The sequence below is a fragment of the Delphinus delphis genome, chromosome 12 (genome assembly GCF_949987515.2).
Source record: "Delphinus delphis chromosome 12, mDelDel1.2, whole genome shotgun sequence".
Taxonomy (NCBI): domain Eukaryota; kingdom Metazoa; phylum Chordata; class Mammalia; order Artiodactyla; family Delphinidae; genus Delphinus; species Delphinus delphis.
Genome location: NC_082694.2, coordinates 36,194,048 through 36,218,890, shown reverse-complemented (window position 1 = coordinate 36,218,890; position 24,843 = coordinate 36,194,048). Strand labels below are relative to the sequence as shown.

Genomic DNA, 24,843 nt, shown 5'->3' with positions numbered 1-24,843 from the left:
TACATGTCTTCTCTACCCTCACCCAGCAGAGGTGGCTGATACAATGGCTCCTTCTTCCTGCGAGTGCAGCTGCCTCTGGAGGTGATGCTTTCCAGCCTTCTCACCAGCACTTTGAATTTTCGCTTATTTATTCATTCAACAAGCATCTATTGAGCACCTAAAATATGTCAGGTGTGGCGGGAGATAAGCAAGTCCCTTCTCTTACAGAATCTATGTTATAGGGTGGGGGAAAGAGACAAACAAGTGAGTGAAAAAATAAATCACATGACTTTAGATAAGTACTATAAAGAATAATACATCAGGGTAGGGCAATTTATTGTTTTAGCTAGGATGGTCAGGGAAGGCCTCTGGGAGGGGCGATATCTGAACAAAGACATGAATAAAGGGATGGAGGTGAGCCAGTGGATGTTCTGGGGGAAGGATTTTCCAGGCTTCGGTAACAGCCATGCAAACGCTGTGTGATGACCCCAATGAGCTTGACCCATTCTGGGTGACACCTGACTATCGTCACCCTCTCCTTCACTAGCATTCTGGTCTAAGCCACCCCACACCACTGCAGGGGCCTCCTGACTAATCCCCCTGCTTCTACTCTTGCTTCTCTTCTGTCTGTTCAGCACACAGCAGCCGGAGAGATCTTCTAAAATTATAAATCAGTTCACCCCACTGCCTTGCTCAAAAGGTTTCAACAGTTTCCCATTATACTCAGAATAAATTCCAAACTGTTTACCATAGCATATGAGGACCTACATGACCTGGTTCCTCATCTCCTACCACTGCTACTACAACCACCATCAACACCACCACCATCATTATGACCATCATCACCACCACCACCAACAACCACCACTACGACTTCATGCTACACCACAAAAAAGCCTCCATAATACTACTAGTTAATGTATACGTGTATATATGCATATACATACAAAGCTCCTATAGTATGGCAGACACTATTCTTAGCACTTTCCACATAATAGCTCATTTAAGCATCACATTTGAAATACAAATTTATATATAATTTATATAAATTTAACTTACATATAAATGTAAAGCTTCACATAATAGCCCACTTAAGCTTCAACAATGCTGAGGGGAAAGTACTATTATTATCATCATCATTATCCTCACTTTTTTTTTTTTTTTTTTTGACTGCGTTGGGTCTTCGTTGCTGTGTGCGGGCTTTCTCTAGTTGAGGCGAACAGGGGCTGCTCTTCATTGTGGTGCGTGGGCTTCTCATGGCGGTGTCTTTTTTTTTTTGCAGTACGCGGGCCTCTCACTGTTGTGGTCTCTCCCATTGCAGAGCACAGGCTCCGGACGCGCAGGCTCAGTGGCCATGGCTCACGGGCCCAGCCGCTCCGCGGCCTGTGGGATCTTTCCGGACCGGGGCACAAACCCGTGTCCCCTGCATCGGCAGGCGGACTCTCAACCACTGTGCCACCAGGGAAGCCCGCGGTGTCTTCTCTTGTTGCAGTTGCAGAGCACGGGTTCTAGGTGCACGGGTTTCAGTAGTTGTGGCACGTGGGCTCAGCAGTTGTGGCTTGCGGGCTCTAGAGCGCAGGCTCAGTAGCTGTGGCGCACGGGCTCAGTTGCTCCGCGGCATGTGAGATCTTCCTGGACCAGGGTTCGAACCCATGTTCCCTGCATTGGCAGGCGGATTCTTAACCACTGCGCCACCAGGGAAGCCCTAGCCTCACTTTATAGATAAGGAAACTGAGGCATTGAATAAATAATTTGTCCACGGTGAACTAGCTATCAAGTGGTATAGCCAGGATTCAAACCCAAGTGGCCTGGCCCTGGAGTCCAAGTGCTTAACCACTACTCTCTGTGGCCATGTTCCTGCAGTGCAGCTCTACCTCCTAAGCAAGGGTTGATGGGTGCAGTACCTGGTCAGGATGTTAAAGGGAGGGTCATGGCCTCCTTACCCCTTTCCCCCATCTCTCTGGCTGGGATGTAGATATGGTGGCAGGCCACCTTGGAGAAAGCAGGTGAAGGCAATAACTGAAGTTTAACAAAGCAAGAAAATAGAAGGAACCTGGGTCCCCAACAAGATGGAGCCCTTCTATCCATCCTGGATTGCTTAGGGGAGAAAGAAATCAACTTCTGCCTGGTTTAAGTCTCTGTTATGTCATGTCTTCATTACAACAGCTGGGTCAATATCTGTAATAATAAGTGGGCAAATCAACCTAGAAAACAGAGGTTTGCCAGTGGCACAGCTGCCTGTCCGCGTCTCAGAAGCTGTGATGTGCCAAGGGGCCGATTCGGTCTCTGTGTGAGGTCGGAGGTTTCTGAAGACCACTGCACCAGGCTGCACAAGCCAGACTCACATGCTAGAGGTGGGGAGGGGCCCATCTCCACAACAGGGTGCTAATGATTTTATTTATGTAGAACCATAAATGTCCCAGTAGTTTTTATGAGTGTAAAGCAGAAAATTATCAAACCAGAGCAAGGCTTCCTAAGCAAAGAACTGACACTCCAAAAAGCAGCCTCATCTCACAAAACAGTGTGTGCGTATATTTAGAGAATGTAAGATCACAGGAGAAACTAGATAGGCAGGCTTTTTTTTTTAATTAATTTATTTTTTTATACAGCAGGTTCTTATTAGTTATCTCTTTTATACATATTAGTATATACATGTCCATCCAAATCTCCCAATTCATCCCACCACCACCACCACCACCCTCCCACTTTCCCCTCCTTGGTGTCCATATGTTTGTTCTCTACATCTGTGTCTCTATTTCTGCCTTGCAAACCAGTTCATCTGTACCATTTTTCTAGATTCCACATACATGCGTTAATATACGATATTTGTTTTTCTCATTGTGACTTACTTCACTCTGTATGACAGTCTATAGGTCCATCCACGTCTCTACAAATGACCCAATTTCGTTCCTTTTCATGGCTGAGTAATATTCCATTGTATATATGTACCACATCTTCTTCATCCATTCGTCTGTTGATGGGCATTTAGGTTGCTTCCGTGACCTGGCTATTGTAAATAGTGCTGCAGTGAACATTGGGGTGCATGTGTCTTTTTGAATTATGGTTTTCTCTGGGTATATGCCCAGTAGTGGGATTGCTGGGTCATGTGGTAATTTAGATAGGCAGTCTTATCTGACCTGAAGACTGGGAAAGAGAAAAGTAGAGTGAGGTGAAGGAGGCTAGGTTGAGTCGCAAGGTTTGAGCATGGTGGTTTGGGAGGTGCAAAGAAGGATTCAAATTGCTTTTCCAAATCACTTTTTCTTTCTTTTTTTTTTTTTTTTGCGGTACGCGGGCCTCTCACTGTTGTGGCCTTTCCCTTTGCGGAGCACAGACTCCGGACGCGCAGGCTCAGCGGCCATGGCTCACGGGCCCAGCCGCTCCGCGGCATGTGGGATTTTCCCGGACCGGGGCACGAACCCGTGTCCCCTGCATTGGCAAGCGGACTCTCAACCACTGCGCCACCAGGGAAGCCCTCCAAATCACTTTTTTTCATTGAAAAATCAATATAATAGTGAAAGAAAATGTTAAGCTTCTGTGATTTCACTAATCTTTAACGGAACTTTAAGAAGAATCTTTTATATATCTATCCCTTCAAGTCTTTGTACCCATAATTATCAATCTTATCTACAAATTTATTCAACTTTTAAAATTTCTAATTATGCTTCCCCATATTTCTACATACTTATTGCAGTTGTTGGGAAAGTCATTTAACTCAAAGAGCCTCAGTTTCCTCATCTTTAAAATGCAGCTAATAATACTTAGAGGGGTTGTTATTGAGGATTAGCTGAAGTAAAGAGGGTCAAACACTTAGCAGAGGGTCTGCCACACAGTCAGTATAACACAGAAGCATCCCTTCTCCCTAGAGACTTAAAGTTTCCCCCAAAATCCAGTTCAAGGCCCCTGAGAGTTCAAAAAATCCCCTTCAATTCTGTGAATTCCTAACAATGAACTTCCTCAAGCTTCTCTCTGCCTCCATGCTCATAAGCTATTTCTCATCTGTTCACATCAATCCAGTAAAGGAGTAACAAATAAAAGCTTGGGTACATAAATCAATTATGGTATAATTGGTTGATGGATTACTAGACAGCAATAAAAAAGAACAGACCATTGCTACAGGGAGCAATACAGTGCAGCTCATGGTGGTAATGCTGGGTAGAAGATGTTAGACCCAAAATGACACATACTCTATGATCCCATTATACAAAGTTCCAAAACAGGCAAAACTAAGCTATGGTGACAGATGTCATAGTAGTGGTTACTTTAGGGGGAAGATGCATGGGTCACATTGCCAGAAAGCAGAGATCACCATGCTGGTTGCACACCATTGTAACGCTCAGCCTAGCACACAGCACAGTTCCACGCTCCGGGTGGACACTTAGTGCTTGTGGAATGCATGAATGTGGATGATGACACGTTTGAGATGGACAGTCACCTCGAGTCTAGAGAAGTATCATCACTTTCAGGGAAATGGTCTAAGAGTGGCCAGGCTGGTGCCCTCAGGAGTGGTCTTTTTTCCTGGTCTACATATTGATGAGAATTAATTGTTGTGTATGAAAATCCCTTGGATGTTGTGACTGAGTACAGCCAACTTAAGAAAGCAAAGAGGCCATAGGAATAAAGATGTGATCTCACTCTTTGAAAGTTCATTCAAAAGAAAAAATATACACACACATAAAGGAGTTAATCACAATGATATGAAGGAGAAAAGAATTTGGAGGGAAGAAATTCATCGACATGGCACTTAAGAGCAGACTCTGAGCTTCTCCTGGGACCATTAGGGTTGGAAAACTGTTCTGCCTGAGAAAGGGAGAAATGTTTGGACACTAGAGAGGAGATGGCAGAGAGGAGGGGTGGGGCCAGAGCAGTCAGTGCAAGCCAGGCACCCTGCGTTGGCATCTGGCACATAATTGATAGGACACTAGCTAGAGAAAAATCTGCATTGGCTGGTTGAAAAAATAAGTGACCTCTAGAGCCTTCCCATGAGTATTGGTCCATTATACCTTCAGCCAGGCCTTTCTCTGCCTCTTTCAAGGCCAACTAGGATAAGAGATCAGAATAAGATCTCATTATAATAGCTTACATTTTTGAGCACTTACTATGTGTTTGGCATAGTTCTAAAATGTTTCATATATATAACTTCACTTAATCTTCACAACACTCCTATAAGATAGGCACTATTTTTATCCTTGTTGTACAGATTAGGAGTTGAAGCACAGAGAGGTTAAGTCACTTACTCAAAGTCACACAGCTGGGGCATATTGGAGCCAGGATTCAATCTAGGAATCTAGAAACTATACTCTTTTCTAATCGCTCCTCCTAAAGAAAGGAACCAAATCTGCTTTCCAGTAATGCCATGGCACCAGCCAAGCATGTCCACAAGCTACTCCCACAGGTGAGATGTGGACTGTTTCTCTCAGGATGAGATGGGCCAGGAGTAGTCAGGCATTTGGGGTCAGAGGTGGCTTTGTGGAATGAGTTGGAAATGCATAATATGGCTAAAGTCTTGGAGGACATTCCTGGGGGAATGTGGGGTATATAGCTCCTTGTCCCTTTCTTTCCTGTTTTCCATAGTCACCATACCAAAGCACCTCATCATCAAGGCCCTATTTCCCTCACTCTCAGCTAATGGCCTCACCACCTGTTCCACCAAGGAAATAGTGTATGAGCCCCTCGACCTCCTGCTCCCATAAACGTGCCGGTATCTCCAAAGAGCCCTGGGTCCATGTGTTCAGCCTAAGAGGACGTGTCCCCTGTCTCCTCCAGGCTTCACCTCCACTCCTGTTCCTATTCCTGTTACCTCCGCAGATTTCCCGGCCTTGGTTATTTTCTCTTTGCCCTGGCTCCTTCTCCTCAACCAATAAGGCCGCCCAAGTCCTTCCCAACACTAAAAAAAAAAAAAAATCCAACCACCAACTCCTTTTAATTGCTGCACCTCATGAAGGAGGTCCACCGTGGTGTTTCTACTTCCTCAAACCCAGTCCCTCCGCCACCCGCTGCAACCTGGTTTCTGCCCACCACACTGTTCCCTTTACAAATTGTTCCTGTGCCGGGCATGGATGACCTAATCTTATTTGACATCCCTACAGTGTTGGCAGCCTCCTTTGCCTTTTGTGAGTGTGAATAATAGTGTGGCAGTAAAGAGTGCTGGCTCAGGAGATGGACTACCTGAATTCAAAGTCCCGCTTCTACCTGTGTGACCTTGGGCAAGTGACTTAATCTCTCTGAGCTGCACTTTCCTCTTTTTTAGAGGTACTCATAATAATGGTAGGTACTCATAATAATGGTAGGTTACACAATCAGGTACCTTAGATTAGATGAAATGTGGTACCTTCCTAAACAGAGATTAATGGTGTTTCTCACTGTTAAAAGCCTTAGCGACTCTCTTTTGCCTGGAGTATGAAGTCCAACTAACCTTAGCCACAAATACAGGGCCCTTTCCCATCTTCCCACTCTCTCCCCCAATTCCACTGACACCAGATCACAGTGATGACCCAACAAACTACTCTCGCCACTGCAGGGGGCCAGTTCAGAGGGGAATATGGGGGGATGCTGTGCTGTGGCCTCTTTTACAGAAGTCAGCAAGCTGGACCTGCGTTCAGAGCTTTACCCCTCCCTGAGTTATGGCTTGAAAATTATTTTTCAAAAAGAAATAAACTATTAAATTTTCAGATTTTATCTTACAAAGATAGGATAATTTTGAAATTAAATGGCATTTAAAACTAGGATTAAATATGGGAAATAAAAAGAACATGTTTGGGGAAAATAATGTTATTTCATACATGTATAAGTATTGTTCAATATGCAGATATTTCAAACCCATATTTAAATGGTTTCTAAATTTTGTAATAGAGCTGATTTCCACAAGAAATGCAATACTTAATTCAAGTATAATTTTGCAATAAAGATTTGTTATGATGTTCTTAAACTTGGTTGTTGTTTTTGATTAGTTTGTTTTTTACTCTTTATTTTGAAATAATTATAGACACAGGAAATTACAAAAATAGTAAAAGAGGTTTTATGTACTCCTGAGATTGGTTCTTAACAGATGATAGAAACCAATATAATAAAAAATGTCCATACATTTAAAAGTTCAAAGAAAATTTACTAAAGAGGGGTTTTATGCATTTTATATATATTCCTGGGATAAATTCCACTTGGTCACAATGAATTATTATTTTTATGTATTGCTGCATTCCATTTGCTTATATTTTGTTAAGGATTTTTGTGTCTATGTTCACAGGTATACTGGTCTGTCATTTCATTTCCTTAGATGCCTTTGTCAGGTCTTGATATCAGGGTTATGCTGACGTCATAAAATGAATTTGAAAACTTTTCCTTTTTCTCCCTTTTTGAAAGAGTTTATGCAAGATTTATATTTTTTTCTTAATCAATAATTTGCAAGTGAAATCATCTAGGCATAGGGTTTTCTTTGTGGCAAGCTTCTTATAGTGAAATTCAATTTCTTTATAAAACATAGATTATTTAGATTTTCTGTTTCTTCTGTGTCAATTTTGGTAAGTTGTATTTTTCAAAGAATTTGTTCATTTCACCTGTTTTCAACTTTATTGGCATAACGTTGTTCATAGTATTTCCCTATTACCATTATAATGCCTGTAGGATTGGTAATGATAGCCTTTCTTCCATCCCATATATTGGTAATTTGTATTTTCTCTCTTTTTAAAAAATTGACCAGTCTTGCTAGGGGTTTATAAATTTTGTGAAACTTTTCAAAGAACCAATTTTCAAGTTTGTTAAAAATCCCTACAGTTTGTTTTCTAATATATTGATTTTCTGTCTTTATATTTATTTTTTTTCTACTTTCTTTGGGTTTAATTTCCTTATTTGTTTTTCTTTCTAAAGTGATAATTTGGATAATTAACTTTAAACCTTTCTTCTTTTCTAATATGATCAGGTTAGTGCTATTAATTCCTCTCTAAGCACTGCTTTACCTGCACCCTATAAATTTTGAAATGTAATATTGAATTTTCATTAACATTCAATTTGAATATTTTCTAATTTCTCTTAAAATTTCTTCTTTAACCCATGGTTATTGAGAAGTATGTTATTTAATATCCAAATACTTAGAATTATTTAGTTATTTTATTAATTTTTAATTTAATTCCATAGCTGTCAAAGAACATACTCTGTAAGATTTCAATCTTTTGAAATGTATTAACATAAAACAAGTGTGTAACTTACTTTATAGAAAGTGGAAAGTGGTCATCAAAGAGGTGTAGATCAAAGTGGCCATGGGAGTTAGACAAGGGAGAGGGAAATTCCAACTAAAGTTAATAATGGAAGGCTTATGAAAGGAAGTGGCATTTGAGCTAGGTCTTGAAGAATGGATAGGATTTAGAAATAAGGAGTTAGAGGAAGGAAAAACTACATTTAGACTCAATTTTCCTTAAAAGGAGAAATTATCTTTTATGAAACCCAAGACCTCAGAGCACTGCTGCGAAAGTGACTACCAACATATTGCCCCAATATTCTCCACTAAGTGTCCTTAAAACACCTGTTCCAAAACAACCACTTAGGTACTTCGAACTCTGAATCTGGCCACCTCCTGTGTTAGAAACTTAAGCGACACCACATATTTAAAACTAGCAATGATAACAACTAGATTTCATAACTTGAAAAGTATTTTTCTTTCCATTTTCAGGATACTCATCATTCTAAGATTTCCTTTTACGCCCACAGGTCTGGGAGTGTAAGAAGTAGGATACACTGGGAAGTCTGTATTCCCAGTCACAGCCTTTTCCTTTTGGGGAAGTTTGGAATTCTCAATGGCATCATTGGAGAAAAGCTCTACTTGTCACTACAGTCATGTGGCAAGAGTCACTCTTAGAAGTGTCACAGGAAAGAGACAAGTGCCTTGTGGGGATCTATGTCATCTGAAAGTAGCTCCTGGTCAGAGCTCTCTGGGTGAATGAGGCAAATAAGTTTAGGCCTGAGTCCATTATCCTTCAGCCAAGCAACATGTAGGCCACCTTTCAGCTCTGCAGGCATCTTGGGGGCTTACAGCCACCATCTCAGAGCTCAGGGCAGAGATGGTGTTCTTTCCTACTTCACACGTCCTAGTCTCCAGTGTAGCGTTTATGGAAGTCCATCAAGTGACTGAGCAGGGCCCAGCTGAGCCTCCGTCTTCCCTGAGCTCTGCACTTTGCAGGCGTGGCCTTTACCCTGCACTGCCCTCTCAGAGGTAAGATGCTCGCCCTTATCTTGATTCTTTCTTAGGGACTGAGCTCCCAGTGTGGCCAGGTTGGTTTGGAATATTTTCTCAGATCTACTCTGACGTGTTAACACTCACATTCTCGCCTAAAGTTAACAATCCTGCCAGCCTTGCCAGACATCACGCACTTGCCTGTGTCACAGGTGCCCTGCGGGGGAGGGGGTTAAGGGCTGACCTGGGATAAGTATGAGCCCTTGATAGCAGATTCTCAAAAGACTGAGAAGCTACACCAGTCTATCAAGACCTTCAGTTCCAGACAGAATCATTTAATATAATTCCTAGCAAGAAAAGCATAATCCAAAATCAGGTTTAGGGTTAGTCCTCTGTGGGTCTGATGAAACCTATTGGAAAAAATCAGCTTTCTGTTTCATTTGGTCTTGCCGAAGTCAGTGTCCTCTGGCTAGAGGCTGATTTTGGACACACTAGCATGCCTGCCTACGTGTGACACATTTCAGCCATGTGTTTACGATGAAACCTGCAGCAAGGTCCCCACCTCTAGTGAGCGGCCCCTCCATGACTTCTGCAATTCTAAGGCTGTAAGAGCTCCCTAACCAGGATGGTGGTGAAGATGAAACTCTCCCCAGAATGCTTCTCTTCAGAGGCAACTGATGCTTTCGTGTCAGAGACATAGACAAAATGTGAGAGCAGAAAATGCCTCTTCCTCATCTCCAGTGATGGCATCTGATTGATTTTCAGGCTGAGTGATCCTGACAAAGCCTGCCAGCTCAGTTCTTAACACTGGACAGAAAACAGGCATCTGGTATCTCACCATCCAAGTGCGGAGCTTGGATGAATACACGGGAGCCTCTGGGCTAGAGGCCCCACAAGGCTGTTATGCCTGGATGAATCTTAGAGCGTTTAGGAACAAACACTTCAGTCTTGAGTCTGGTGCCTTCTTCCTGATGTGTTGCTTTATGTTACTAGTCCCCCCTTCAACTCGTCAATGACTTCCTTACCTACTCCTCCATGTTTTCCTCTCTTTTTGCAGAGGAGGCTAATATTTGAGGACTTCAAGATTTGGAGGCTTTTAGACTCAGCCTGGAAACTAGAAAGAGGCCCAAGTGAAAAACAGAAATGCCTAATTGGGCCCTATGGCATATGTTTGTCAAGGGAGAAGAGGAGGGAATGCTGAGGACCCGAAAGGCCATGAGAGGGCTCCTTGTAATGCCTCCTACAATTTTTGATAACACATTTATATGCCAAGACAAATGCTACAGAAAGGCACGTTCCAAACGTAATGGGTTTGACAAGATGGGGTAATGTCAATGTCATACTTGTTTGAGATGTTTCCAGTATCTTCCCAGAACGTGCCCAGAGCAATAACTATTACAACAACGTCATTGAAACAGAAGTGCCCTGGAGTACTCCACCCTGCACTTTCGGGGTTAGGCTTTGTGTATTATCATACATTCCTGACATGTAATAGAACTCCCTCCTTGTATATAAGATGCTTGGGCTCCAACATAACTGGTTTGCATTTAAATGCCCAAATATGATTATATAACCTTGATTCAATTAACAGGTCTGACTTGACTTAAGCCTTGCTCAGGAATGAGCCAAATAGTCATCTAAATAATAATTAGAACAAGACAAACCAGGCTTTCTGGTCTCAAGTGTTGAGGACTGAAGGAACTTCGGAGTCACCAGATGGAGTTGAGGATGCAGAGCTCCCAAGACTATGCTCACTCACCTTTGAGGTCCAGGGTTAATGATCTGGGCTTCACCCACAGTGGCCAGCAAGGGATCTGACAATTGCTCCCTCTTTCCAACTCAGCAACGATAAAATGGAGCCCAGGAGAGGTGATGTTTCCAGGCCAGGTTTATTCCATCAGCTGAAAGCAGGGTGAAGACTTAAGTTCAGCACAAAGGGCTGTAGAGTTTATCTCATTCAACCTCCCACCCAGTATAAGAACCTCTGACTGTCATCACACCTCTGCCTGGCCTCTGTGAACAACAGAAAGCCCACTACCTCCACCAGTCTTGGATGGCTCCAACTATGGTAAACTCTTCCTTGTTTTGAGCCCAAACCCACTTCCCTATAACTTTCATCCAAAGATCCTTTTATCCTTATCAATGTCACTTCTTAAATTCCTCTATTCCACTCCTTCAAAATAGATCCTGGATCTTAAAAAACTTGCTCTGCTAAGGTATCAGCAGCTTAGACTTGTGGTTTCTTATGAAGCCCAGTCATGGGCCTGTCTTGAATTTTGAATGTTTCAGCAGCCGTACCATTGAACACTACCACAGCCCCAGACCTGGCAGGGCTCAGGGGAATTAAGGAATCTAGAACTTTGCTGTATAAAGTTATTTGAAGACTAGAACAAAATTGGAGAGGAAAATAAAATAATTAATTACAGCCTTTGCCAACAGAATGACATGTGTTGATGAGACAATCTGAGTTGTTTTTCTGAATAGATTTTTTATCAGTTTGACAGGGTCATTTACGAGTAGTTAAGGATGATATAGTGCGTCTTTCATAATATTAGACATGATCCCACTGAGGGCCAGTTTGTGGAAGGGGAACCCAGATAACCCAGTACCTTGATTAGATTTTCCATTTGAAGAGACTAGAATTCATCACAGTTTACACAATGCATGGCACCTGGGAGGCTAGGAGCTGTGTACCTGTCTGCCTTTGCCACCAGACTGTGAAGTCCTTGGAGGCAGGAAGCATGTCCCCTTCATCACTGTACCCTCAGGGTTGGCACAGGCGGGTTCTCAGTAAAGCATCTCTGGCCCACAGCCTCCGTGCGAGAAGGGCTTCAACTTCTTAGGCGGGGCAGGTGCTGCCTTCAGATTTGGATTTCTCACCACAGGTTCACTGTCAACCCAGAATCCCTTTGCTTTCCACCTCTAGTTGTAAATTACTTAGAAAAACGTGTCTGGGAATCCCATTCTGACATAAGGGGGGTGCGAAAGCCGGGCCTCATGTGCTGGGGTGCTGGTGAGTACCTGCTGTGGATGGTGAACTGGGTTCTGACACTATACTCCTGTCACCTCCCCCACCTTTTTTCCTGCCTCCCTCTGCTTCCTTCTCCACACTCAGTCCATGGGGCAGGAGAGAAGCCATAGTGGTCCTGGCACGCCCCAGACTTCAATCCTGTCTTTGCAGGTATCAGATAGAGACCCTGGCTTCGAGACAACCAACTTAGGATGCAGCTTGGTCTGGGCCTGTAAGCCAACTAGGGAGAGAACGTCTATCACGAGTCCTTCACCTATAGACTAAGGGAGAAGGGTCATTATGGGACTACAGATGTCCTCAGGTGGTCTCTTTGCTGGCCTTTTCTCAGAATGACCCTGGTACGTGGTGTCTGGGATGACCCCAGGATGGCTGGGTTGAGCCTGCCCTCTGAGAATGAGTGCGGTTGGAATGAAATGGGTGACCAGCTCCATTTCTCATTGTTCATCCCAGCCAGAGGAAGCATTGTATAAGATGGCTCTGGTGGTATTAGCCCCCAGTTAATAATCTCCTTGCCTCATCTGCAGAATCATGGCCCTTTACCCACCCGATCTCCCCAAGTCTCTTCCTCCACCCTGTCTCCACTCGTGCTTTACCCTCAGAGTACCTACTCTTTATCCTCAAACACACCATGCTCTTTGACACCATCGAGACTTTACTGTCCCTTGTATCTAAAAGAGCTCTCCCCAATCCTCTCCCAGCTGTCTACAGCCACCACTGATGTCACCTTCTTGCTGTAGCTTGCCACAACAAAGCAAAATTCATTCCTCCCTCGTCCAAATTCCCACAGCAGCACTCTGTCTGCCTATATTGCTTGTCTTATGATATGAGAGCATTCGTTCCTGTGTCTGTCTCATGGTGGTTGGACAATGCACTCTTTGGAGGAGAGGGATCATTTCGCATCCCTATGAACATCCCTGGGGCCTGGAACATGGGAGGTGCTCCAGGGATGTTGTTGGAAAGTGATGAGAGCAGCAGCATTGGGAGATATTTTTTGTGCTCCAAGGGCCCTGGGAAGCTCCTCGGGACCAGGAACACAGCACAGGCTCCTGAGTGACAGGATCTCTCCTCCCTCTCTTACCACATTCTCCAGAGGGGCTCAGCTTGGGTCCTGCAGGAGACAGTCCATCAGTTCTAGTGCAAGGAGGGTGTTCTGGGGGCAGAGTTTGGTTTGGGGGCTCAAAGTGTCCTTTGAAGGAAATCAAGGTTGTTTCTCAAATCCATGAGGATGGCTCCCTAAGCAGGAGGTACAGAGAGATGGAGTTGCCACTTACGATCTGGCTGACTTTGAACATGTTACGTAATCTCTCTGAGCCTCAGTATCTTCATCTGTACAGATGGGGAGATAATCATACCTCACGTTGCCGTGAAGATTAATAATTACTATTTATTGGATTTATTGTAGCACTGCAGGCTCTATAAATATCAGCCGGTGAGAAAGCAATAGAGACAGAATCAGAACCACTACACCATATGAAAAGGACATGGAAAAATGCAAAAGACTACACAAATGTTACTACAGTTATTTACTGAAAGCGCATTTAGACTTCAAAACCTTCGTCCTGTTAGGAACTGAAACTGGAAAAAAAGACATTTTTCCTGAGCCATGCTAAATAGTTGTTATAGGAAGTCCAAAGGTGAGGGGTTGGAAAGGACGGCTAGTTGTCCACCAACAAATTGTGCCTTACCTTCCACAGGCTTAATTACTTCTGGGAAGTGGCTACCGAGCCAGGGACTACATTTCCCACCCTTCCTTGTATGTAGGTGGGACCATGTAATAGGTTCTCCTAAGGAACGTGATCAAATGAAAGGTGTCACTGCAGGTTAAGATGGCTAAGAAGAGGGTGTGAAGAGCCAAAAGGTAAAAACAACCCAAGTGTCCATTAACGGATGAATGGATAAACAAAATGTGGTTTACACATATCATGGAATATTATACAGCCTTAAAAAGGAAGGAAATTCTAACAGGTGCTACAACATGGGTGAAACTTGAAGACATTATGCTAAACAAAATAATCCAGTCACAAAAGTACAAATATTGTATGTGTCCACTTATATGGGTAGCCAAATTCATAGAGATGGAAAGTAGAATGATAGTTGCCCGGGGCTGGAGGAGAGCAGAGAATGGGGAGTTAGTGTTTAATGGGTATAGAGTTTCAGTTTGGGAAGACGAAAAAGTTCTGGAGACGGATGGTGATGATGGTTGTACAACAATGTGAATGTGCTTAATGCCACTGAACTGTACATTGAAAAATGGTTAAAATGGTAAATTTAATGTACATTTTATCACAATAAAAAAAAAGAAGAGGATGTGATTTCTCTACATCCGCCAGTTAGATGCAGAGGACTTTCAGGTCCTAGGATGGAAAGAGCCACATGATGGAAATAGCCACACGACAGAAAGCCACTTGCTGACTGGGAATCTGGCACTGGACTCTTACATGAGTGATAAGTAGACTTCTAATGTGTTAAACCACTGAAATCGGGGTTTAACTGTTACAGAAGCTAGTGGAACGCTGACTAACATGACCTGCGGCCGATACTCATGGCTGATGTCACAGCATGATACCACTGCAACACGGTCCTCTGAGAACAAGACACGGTCCTCTGAGAATAAGACGGAGGATGCCTCAGAGCTTGGCTTGGTTTGGGGATGAGTAGATCTTTGTGCTGAGGGCCCATCTCCAAGTTCAGCAGTTCTCAAAGACTGAATCACAACCCCTTGGCTATGAGATGGATTCCAAGGACTTTGTTACTAAGGAAACCCAGAGGAGTCTGTCTCCTTGAAAGACACATAACTCATTCAGTGATAGGAACTGGCTGTGGGCTTGGGCTGTAGGAATGCAGAGGAGAATGGAACTGTGGTCCTCAGTCAGCCAGGGGCAGACATGGGAACCTGTCCCCATATGCTGTCCTGGCCCAGCCTGCCCAGGGGAAGTGGCTCCCTGTGGCTCCAGCTGGGCAGTAGCTTTAGCTGAGCATAGCATTCAAGGGGCCAGGGATTGTCCTGTCTTGGGCTCAAAGCACAATTGCCAGTGGGACCTGCACCACAAACTTGTTCAGCAACAAGAAAAGTCCCAGTCTCAGGGTTAGAGGAAGTGTGAGCAACCAGGAGAGGCTTTGGGGCTCAAACAAGGTCATGGAATTACAAACTGGCAGCAACAGCAGCAACCGTACAAGCTGTTGCCCAGGCTCTGGCCCCTCTGGCTTTGGCGGCCACCCAAGAGCCCTGGGTTTGGCAGTAACTGAGGAGCCCCCAGCCTGAAGGCATGCATCTGAGGTGGCACCAGTGGCCCAAGAGACCAGGAGTGACCACTGGGTTCCAGGTAATCATCCTGGGAACCTGGACTTCTTGGGCTTATCACAGGACAAGTGACCTGGGGAAAGAGAGAAGGTCATCCTTACAATAGAGGGGATGAAGCTGGAGCCAAAGTAATAGAACTGATGAAAGAGATGCAACTCCATTTCATTCTCAGTTTTGCAAAGAATTTACTGTTTTAATGAATTAGAGCAATTCAAGTTTACCATATAATGCCAATACTCTTACATGCATTCTTCCTGAGCTCCTAAGCTGGAGAGGAAGAGATGGAATGCGGGCTATAGAGCCAGGGATTGCACACAAATTTGACGGTTGTGTCAAAATCTGGCAGTGTCTATGGGGTGACTCATGCAGGTAAAGGTCATGTGAGTTGCGTTAAAATAAAGGTTGAGAATGATTGTGTTTTCTAGATTTTTTTCAAGGACTCAATGTTTGTTAAATGCATGCATGCCTCCCTGTCCTTGTCACCATAGCTTCAAATCTCCAGAATTCTCTCCATAGTGGCCATCAGCACTGCTGTTGACTCTTAGCTCTTTTCAGCTTATCCTGGGCATTCACCATGTGATGTGACACCAGGCTCTGAGGCATTCAGAGATGACAAATGGCACAACAGTCATAGAAAAAAGTGCCGACCCTGCCTTTCTCTGCATCCCCTGTCTCTTGGAGTCATCCCCCCATTTTCCTACAGGGTAGTGTCTGTTTCTTTCTCCACCTCTGGGCTAATGTTTGCATTTTCCTTCACTAAGGCCCAAGTGGTGTGGAAGCACCTTGCCTATGGTCTGAGCCTTATTTTTAAAAAGCAGTTCTGACTTCCCTGGCATTTTGCACATTCTTATGCAACCTCAGCCTGGGCCTTATACAAAAGCCCACTGATAAGCGTATGAAGCCAGCCTTTAAAATGGTGCCAAGGCTGCCTGGGTCCCTTGCTGCTTCCTGGGAGCTGGTCCCAGGGCCAGTGCTGAGCACCAGGCCTCCCACCTGCCTGACCTGGGCAGGGCCCAGCTGAGAATGGAAGCCCTTGGGAAAGGGAGGCCCATTGACTTTTGCCAATTGGAGGCTGAGTCAGAGCTGCCAATCTGGAATCCCAGTCCCACAACGTAACGATACTCTCCTCACCACTCACTTGCCAGGATGACCCAGCAGCCCCTTTCTGGCTGTCAGCGCTCACCTGCATGGGAAGCACTCACTGGGTCACAGGAATATTTTCCCATTCCCTTCAGCACCAGGGTGGGGTGGTGGCTGTGGTGACTTGAGGTCATTCAGGGCCCTGCCTGCTCAGTCTCCTCTGTGCCTCCTGCCCTCCTGCTGCCACTGGGAATGGGCTGAACCATTCCTGACACCTGGAGTTCAGCAACACTGCAGGGATGCCATGGGAGAATGAGGATAACCAAGGTGGGCTCATCATGCCTCACAGAACGCAAAGCATGTGAACCCCAACCTAAGGCCCACTTCCATGAGAAGGCTATTGCCTTGGGTGGGAGGGGGAGAGTAGACTTCTGTTCTTGGGATCACCCCTGCTTCCTAGTTTCTGCTTCTGCTGGATTCTTTCAGTTCGAGTCACTTTGCGACCTGCGTGCACTGTCCTGGGTCTGCACCCAGATGTGGAACTCAGGCCCTTGCTTCAATTTCCACCAAAACCAAACCAACCACCCATGGGAGGCCTTTGTGTGTGTCTGCTGAGGTTCTATTCAGACCAAGGGGGTTTAGGCTGCAGCAATTCAAACGACTTCAAAAGGAATTTTTGATCTTTAATGATCCTCTTTGAGGCTGCCCCACCTCCGGAGATTTTTCACTGGCCAGACCACCCCACGTTGCTAATCAAGACCATGTTTCTCAGAAGTGTGGTTCATGAGCCGCCTGCACCAGAATTCCCAGTGTGGAAGTGGGGTCTGTTGGGGGGAGTGTGTGTGTGTGTGCGCGTGTGTGTGTGTGTGTACATGTGTGCGAGTAAGAGAGAGACAAGGGGAGTTTGTATTTTGGCTTGTTTGTTTGGATTTTGTTTTTTTGTTAGGACTCTCGTTTGTAAGGGAAACTTTACCTTTGGGGCTGTTTTCCTATATTATTTACAGTGCCCACTCCCTAGAGTGATCTCTTAGACCACATGCACAAAATCCAAAGAGCTGAAAGGAACAATGAACACCATCTAGTTCAGGGGTCTTCAAGCATTTTGCTTTCATATCGCTCAAAAGAATCGTGAGACACTATGCACTCCCCTCAAACATTTTTATGTTGGTATCTAAAATTTTTCATCTTAAGTTTAAATAACTGCAAAAGATTAAAGCCCATTGTAAATGTGAAATATTTTAATAGCTTAAACATTTAAAAATTACTATTGTCACTCATTTAAATGTATCCAAATAGAATTTAAACACTAAAGTAACTGATACCCTCCATCATCCTTTTAAAAATATCATGAATGCTCTCTCCTTTAACAGTCAGAAATTTTACATTATTTCTTTATCTCCTTGAATCTGTATTTCCATTTCTCTTCCCCATAGAACTTTACCCTAATATAACATAAATTTATGATTTAAATATTTTATTAATCACCTTGTCATAGTTCTCTTAAAAATGTATACATTATACTCCAATAAAGATGTAAAAAAAATTAAAAATATAAAAAAACAAAAATGTATACAGATTCAAATTTAATTTTTTTCCTTTTCTGTGGCCATAAAGCTCTAAAGCTGTGCTGTCCAATACTGTAGCTACTGGCCACATGTGACTATTAAAATTTTTTTAATTAAATAAAAATTGAAATTCGGTTCCTCATTCACACTAGCCACATTTCAGGCATTCAACAGCCACACGTGACGCATGGAAATTATATTGGATGGAGCAAATAGAAAACATTTCCATCATCACAGAAGGTTCTATTGGACAGCGCTGGTCTACAGCATGAAGATTTTCTTCCAGAATGAGTTATCATTACAATTAGTAGTAACACACAATTCATCAAAATAACATAAATATATCACACAATTACTAAATATTTTGATAAAATACTATTATCCCAAAGAATTTTATTAGGAAATGCTTGTCTTAATGAGAAAGCATTGGTGCTGTTTTATCCATATATCCATGGATGAATACTACTCTCTCTAGAATGAGAGTGGGTTCAGCCTCAATTCTAGCTTTTTCACTTTTAAAAGTATAAGTGCCGGGGCTTCCCTGGTGGCGCAGTGGTTGGGGGTCCGCCTGCCGATGCAGGGGACACGGGTTCGTGCCCCGGTCCGGGAGGATCCCACATGCCGCGGAGCGGCTCGGCTGGGCCCGTGAGCCATGGCCGCTGAGCGTCCAGAGCCTGTGCTGCGCAGGGGGAGAGGCCACCGCAGTGAGAGGCCCGCGTACCGCAGAAAAAAATATATATATACAAGTGCCAAGAAAACTTGTTCAGAATGGAGGGATTTTATTGTAGTGGTATTATTTGATTCTCTGAACTCTTTCCGAGTTCATGCATAATGACAATATTATTATTAATCATTTATCATGTGATATTATTAAATGTTCATTAGCTTCTCCTCCACCTTTGTTAAAATGATGGGATAATATCTGATTTGCAAACGGATTTGTAATCCTATCTTTAGAGTAATTTACTTTCTCAGCTAGAACCAGTACTTTGAATTGTTTCTTTGGTTGGAGTCTGGAGATTTTTACCAATGACAAAATGACAGGATGGACCACATCTTTCTTCTGAAAAAACATGGGAGAAGGACACTTTGAAAAGAGGAAAGGGGAAAGGAGAATAGCTCAAACACAGGAGTATTCTCAGGGAGACGAGTTTCAGTAAAGAGGACATCTGGAAGTGAGCATCTAGAAATTAATTCTTTAATAGAATCTGTACTGGAAACTTTTAGTATGTGTTCATGGACCCTGGGAATATGCTTACCCCAGTTTAAAGATCACTGCTCCAGGAATTCCAAATGTTTTTCAATTTAGCTCTCACACTCTCCTCTCTTGGTCTCTATTTTCCTTTATCCAAATATATGAATTTGTACATCACAATTAAAGGCTTCTTCTTTTTTCTCTCCCTTTTTGTTTGTTTCTAATATTTTATACCTAAAAAAGAAATAAAGATACATATATATTTAAATAAGACATATATACATATATAGTATATAATAATAAGCATAAGTTTATCTATAAATTTATATGTATATAACGATTAAGCAAATACCTGTGAACCTACCACTCCACATAAAGCCAAATGGTCCTAAGGAAGTAGAACAATACCAAATGACCCGAATGTCTCAGTTTCCCTCCTTCTGGGCACATGATCAGATGGCACTTCCCCACTCCGTTGAAGTTATACATGGCCATGTGACTTGCTCTGGCCAATAGGATGTAAGCAGAAGCAACAAGTGCCTCTCCTGGATGGCCTTTAAGAGCCAGTGCATGCCTTGTCATGTTCCCTCCCCCCACCACACTTACTAGAGACACACCAATTGGTGGAGTCCCTATTAGCTGGCCCATAATGAACCTCTGTTGTATCCAACCCATTGAGATTTCAGGGGCTGTTCGTTACTGAAGCATAACTAGCTCATCATAACTGAAACAGAAATATCTCTGAAACTTCATGTATATCCTTTGGCAGTGGTATTCCTTTCCCTCTTCCCCAGAGATAAACACTATTCTTGCTTTTCTTTAAGGTTTTGCCATATATTTTTATCACTGAATAATATATTTTATGTTTTTGATCTCTATAAATATGAAATCATATTTTATTGTTTTTTGTAAAGTATTGTCTGTGAGATTCAGCAATACTATGAATATTTCACAATTTATCAATTCTACTATTTATAAACATTTAAGTTGAGTTTCTTTTTGCTGTTATGAATTATACCACTCTGAACATGCTCGTATATATCTACTGGGATAGAAGTAAGAAATGTTCTCTGGAATAGCAGAGAACCTCTGGGAGCCCCTGAGATGATCTCAGCGGGGGGGTGGGGGGTGGGCAGGGGAGGTCTGTTAAGTCAAAACTATTTTCATAATAATACAAAGGAGTTTTTTGGCATTTTTACTCTCAAGCTCTCATAAGTAAATGGTGGAGTTTTCCACCACATGAGATATCACAACACACAGATGCAGAAGCAGATATGAGAATTCCAGCTGTCTTCTATTAAGTCAGATTTGCAAGACTATAAAACAATGCCACTCTTCCCACTGTTTTGTTTTAGAAAATATATTTATTTTTCATAAACGTTATTTGTTAGTGTGTAATGAGTTTTTATTGCTACTTTTAAATGAATTAATAAGTTTTTGAATTCTTAGGTTTAATTTCTAATACGGTAAATATTGGTCGATATAACCCATCCAAGCAAAAGTTATTTGGGGTCCTGAACAATATTTCAGAGTGAAAAGGGGTCCTGAGACCAAAAGGTTTGAGAATTGCTGCTCTAGGACAAATAACTAGGAATGGAATTTCTGGGTTGGTTTTGCATTTTCGTCTTCCCTGTATAACGCGACAAGTTCTCCCAAGTGGTTGTACCAAGTCACCTTCCCACCAGCAACACCTGAGAGTTCCTATAGCAGCATAGACGATCCACCTTCTCAGAAAGCCTCGTGAAGGGGGTGGGTTTAAAAAGCATCCACTCCTCCCCCTCTGCCTTCCCCTGCCCTCACACAGGTTTTCCAGGTAGGCTTCCCAGGTGAACCAGATTAACAGTCCACTTCCTGAGAAGAGGGGGCTCCCTTGGCTCTGGAGGCCACCATGAGGCTCTGAAGTCAAAGAGATTATGAAATGCCCCAACCCACCAGGGACAGCTGTGGGTTGGGGTTCTGGACAGGAGAATGAATTATTGCAGACTATCCACTTAGGGTCTCGTTGGAACCATGTTGATTTTACACCTCTCTGCAATGATAAATGTGTAACTCCTTTCCCCCTCTTCATCAAGGCCCCTTGCTCCCCCTCAGAGCTTTCCTTCCCTGAGTTCACCTTGCCGGAGCAGTCAGCCAAGGCAGATTGTCTGCACGTCTGTATCCCTTACCCTCCCCAGCCTAAAAAAGCCCTGAAGAGGCCATGATTGGCTCTGGCTCTAATGGGCTGGAAAGGAGCTTCCCAGGAGAGTTTCCCAGCCTTGTCCTGGAAGAGAAAATCTAGAAGGCATGTTCATGCCTCAGAAACACGAAGAGGTGGGGCTAATTTTTGCACTCCGTTATTCCAGAGCATTCTCAGGCAGGGACCGTGAATAGTTTATAATAGTCCTTCTTTGAAAACAAACACACACACCTGGGAATAATTGGATTATTCCCAGCCTAGGAAGTAGGCTGGCCTGGAAGAATAAAACCTCTTCATTTTCAGAAACATGTTTGCCTCCGAACAGGGTTTTTAACCAGGAAAAATGTTGCTGGGTTGTGTCCACTCCCTTCAATGCCCTCTTCCCTCTGCCCTTCCCACAAATCCCCCACTTCCGTCACAAGTTGGCAGGAACTTACTGTTCCTCAGGCCTGGGCAGCATGCCAGAGCCCTCCCATTTTCCGGAGAGATTTCTTCTATTTCTAAGTAGAGTTGTTTAAAACCGGATGCCACGTGGAGCCCGGACTCCTTGCCCTTCAACCCCCCTCCCAACCCCTGGCCCCACAGAGCAGGCCCCTCCTCCCTTCACTGTTCTTGACTTTGGAGCCTGACAGTGTAACCACAGCCAAGCTCCTTCTGTGGAGTGGGCAGGCGCAGGCCCCCAGCCAATGGGGGTAAGCTGCCAGAGGAAATCTCACTGGGCAGTGAGGCTCCCGAAAGGCCTTCCAGCCACCTCTTCTCTCAGGCCCCTCATTTCCTTCTCCCCCTGCCTCACCGTTCTAGAATCCTGAGGCCAGAAGAATTAGACCAGCTCATCTAGCCCTCAGACAGAGCCAGACTTAAGCCAGCACAGGTTACAGGGAGATAGTCCAGTTGAAAAAACAACCAAAGGAGTACCTACAGCCTTCATTCATTTTGTTCCAATACACAGCCATTCATTTATTCATTTTCTGTCCAACAAGATATCTACCATGTACCAGCTGCTGTTCACAGTATTGTGCTGTCGTGGATCTTATGCACTGAGAGATGTTAGAAATTTAACACAAGGAAAGAAGGAACAGGAAGTCAGCAAAATGATAATAAAGAGAATAATTAGAAGGTTGCTCAGTCTCAGAGTATGAAAATATCCTTTGACCCTGTTGCAATCTTATAGGTGCATCCAGGGCTCACCAGGCCTGAAGCCCAGATCTAGCAATCAAGAAGGCCGAAAAACCTGCCCAGAGTGTAACGGCTAATGGGAGTGGGAAACTGGAAGTGTAGCTTTGAACTTCCCCCAACACATGTATGGACGCGAGCCATCTGAAGCTTAGACGGGTGGACCCTGGACCCAGCAGCAGCAGAACCCCCTGCTCACGTCTGGGGGGCAGCTGGCAGTTAGAGAGTCTCCCCCAGACCAGGGGAGGGGCCCCTGACCTCCCTCCCTGGTGCTGCTTTTCTGGTTGCTACAGGAACTATGAATCCATTATACCCACAGGTCGCCCATGACGATGGGTGGGGGGGGACCCAAAAAGAAACAGCCACTGCCTTCCTTGAGAGCTGTGGTGGTGTCTACGTCTTTGCAAACCAAATTCAGTTTTCCACAGTGAGATAGTCACCTGTGTGGGAGCCTTTACCACTGTTCCTGATTATTGCTTCTTGGGTAAGGCCTTCAACATTTTGCTTTCAGTTTCCAGCTTTTCTGTCACATGGATAGTGATCTATAAGTACACACTCATTCATTCAAGGAGCACGCACAGGGTGGCAACCATGTGCCAGGCCCTGTGCAGGATGCTGAGAATGCTCTTTGGGAGGAGGAGCATGGGCCCTGCACTGAGGGCTGTAATGGGAGACGCAGGCACCTAAGAAATGCTCTCATGGAGGGACTAGTGAGCTGAGTGTCTGGGACAGACAGGAAGGCACTCAAGTGTCCCTGGGGATGGGGGAGATCTGAGAGTTCATCCAGTGTTGGTTGCACTGTGCTAGGCACTGGGATCTCAACAGGCTTAGCTCAGGAGGGACAGTGAACTTATTCGAGATGAATGAATAGAACTTTCCAAGGGAGGCACCTGATGGGGAGGGAGCCGGGAGCTGGGTAGTCAGGGTGAATAACTTGCGCAAAGGCTTACACAGGAAAAAAGGCTAGGTTCACAGCAGGCCAAAGAGTATTTGCCGTCTGGGGGTGGGGGTGGCCTGACGAGGACGAGGGTATGTATGGAGGAGGTGCCAAGGAGAGTTTAGACTTTGTCCTATTACAAGAGGGAACTATGGAAGGCTTTTAAAGCATGACATGATCAGATCTGAGAGATACACTCACACACATACATACACACATATATACTACACACACACATATACACATATAGATATCTATAAAATAAACTAAAATATCCATTCTAAATGTATACACACTTGAAATACATATTGCATATATTTCACCCCTATAAATCTAGATAAATCAGTTACTATGCTTTTCTTCCTCTATTCACTCTCTCCTTGTCAGTCAGAGGCCTGCACATTGCCCAGAATTACGATTCTCTTAGCAGAAATATAAAGAGAAAAACACAGTTAATATTCATTTGGGGTATTTTTCCCTTTCTTCCAAACGATGCTCTTGAGAATCAATAAGGAAGGCTCTAGGGAACTGAATTTGGAAGAGGAGGGGAGAGAGGGGTGGGCAGACAACAACCCTCCCAAGGGGGCCTCCTCCTGCCCCCCCCCCACCGACGTGGGGGATGGCACAGAGGGAGGCTGGAGATGCAGGCGGCCTGCGGAAGAGTCTGCATGACAGACTGCCAGCGCCTAGCATGTTGAGTACTAGGGAGAGGAGCAGAAATGATGCCTGCACCTGCGGCCGGTTCAGTGTCTTCCCACCAGCAGATCTCCACGCCAGGGCAGAAAGGGTTGAAGTTATACATCAACAGCTGGCTGAGTGCTTTGGTGGGGGGGGGTCACATAGTAGTGGGAGGGGCCACACCGCAGGGGGAGGAGCCCACCCCAGGGAGGAGGGGCATGTGGGTCCTGAAACTGTTGAGCTACATCTGAACTGGCTGAGATGACGGTTTAGGACAGCCCTCACTGCTCTCCCACTCCAAAAATACCCCAGAAGTATAGTCTCTGAGACGCCACACAAGAGAGGAAGGAATGGTGGGGATATACTGCCTATCATTAAATATGCATATCATTATATGATACGAATGGTGGGGATATACCGCATATCATTAAAATATTTTTTCAGGTGACTTACAAAATCTACCCACTGTAAAAAATCTTTTTAAATTTGATAAAGAAATAAGGTATAAGGAGAAAAATGGGGGAGAGGTAGAAGAAAGGAGATTCATGTAGAAGGAAAGTCAGTACTC

At 44.1% G+C, this 24,843-nt stretch overlaps 1 long non-coding RNA gene across 3 annotated transcripts in view; it reads right to left on the bottom strand.

Moving 5' to 3' along the window:
* Positions 1-2,636: 2,636 nt before the first annotated feature.
* Positions 2,637-24,843, bottom strand: part of LOC132434861 (uncharacterized) — a 66,191-nt gene continuing 43,984 nt past the window's right edge. For all 3 annotated transcript variants that reach the window (XR_009521440.1, XR_009521438.1, XR_009521439.1), the window contains exons 2-4: positions 19,376-19,545; positions 10,899-11,040; positions 2,637-3,123 (exon numbers count right to left, since the gene is read on the bottom strand). This is a non-coding gene — a long non-coding RNA (uncharacterized lncRNA). The remainder of the gene's footprint in view (positions 3,124-10,898; positions 11,041-19,375; positions 19,546-24,843) is intronic.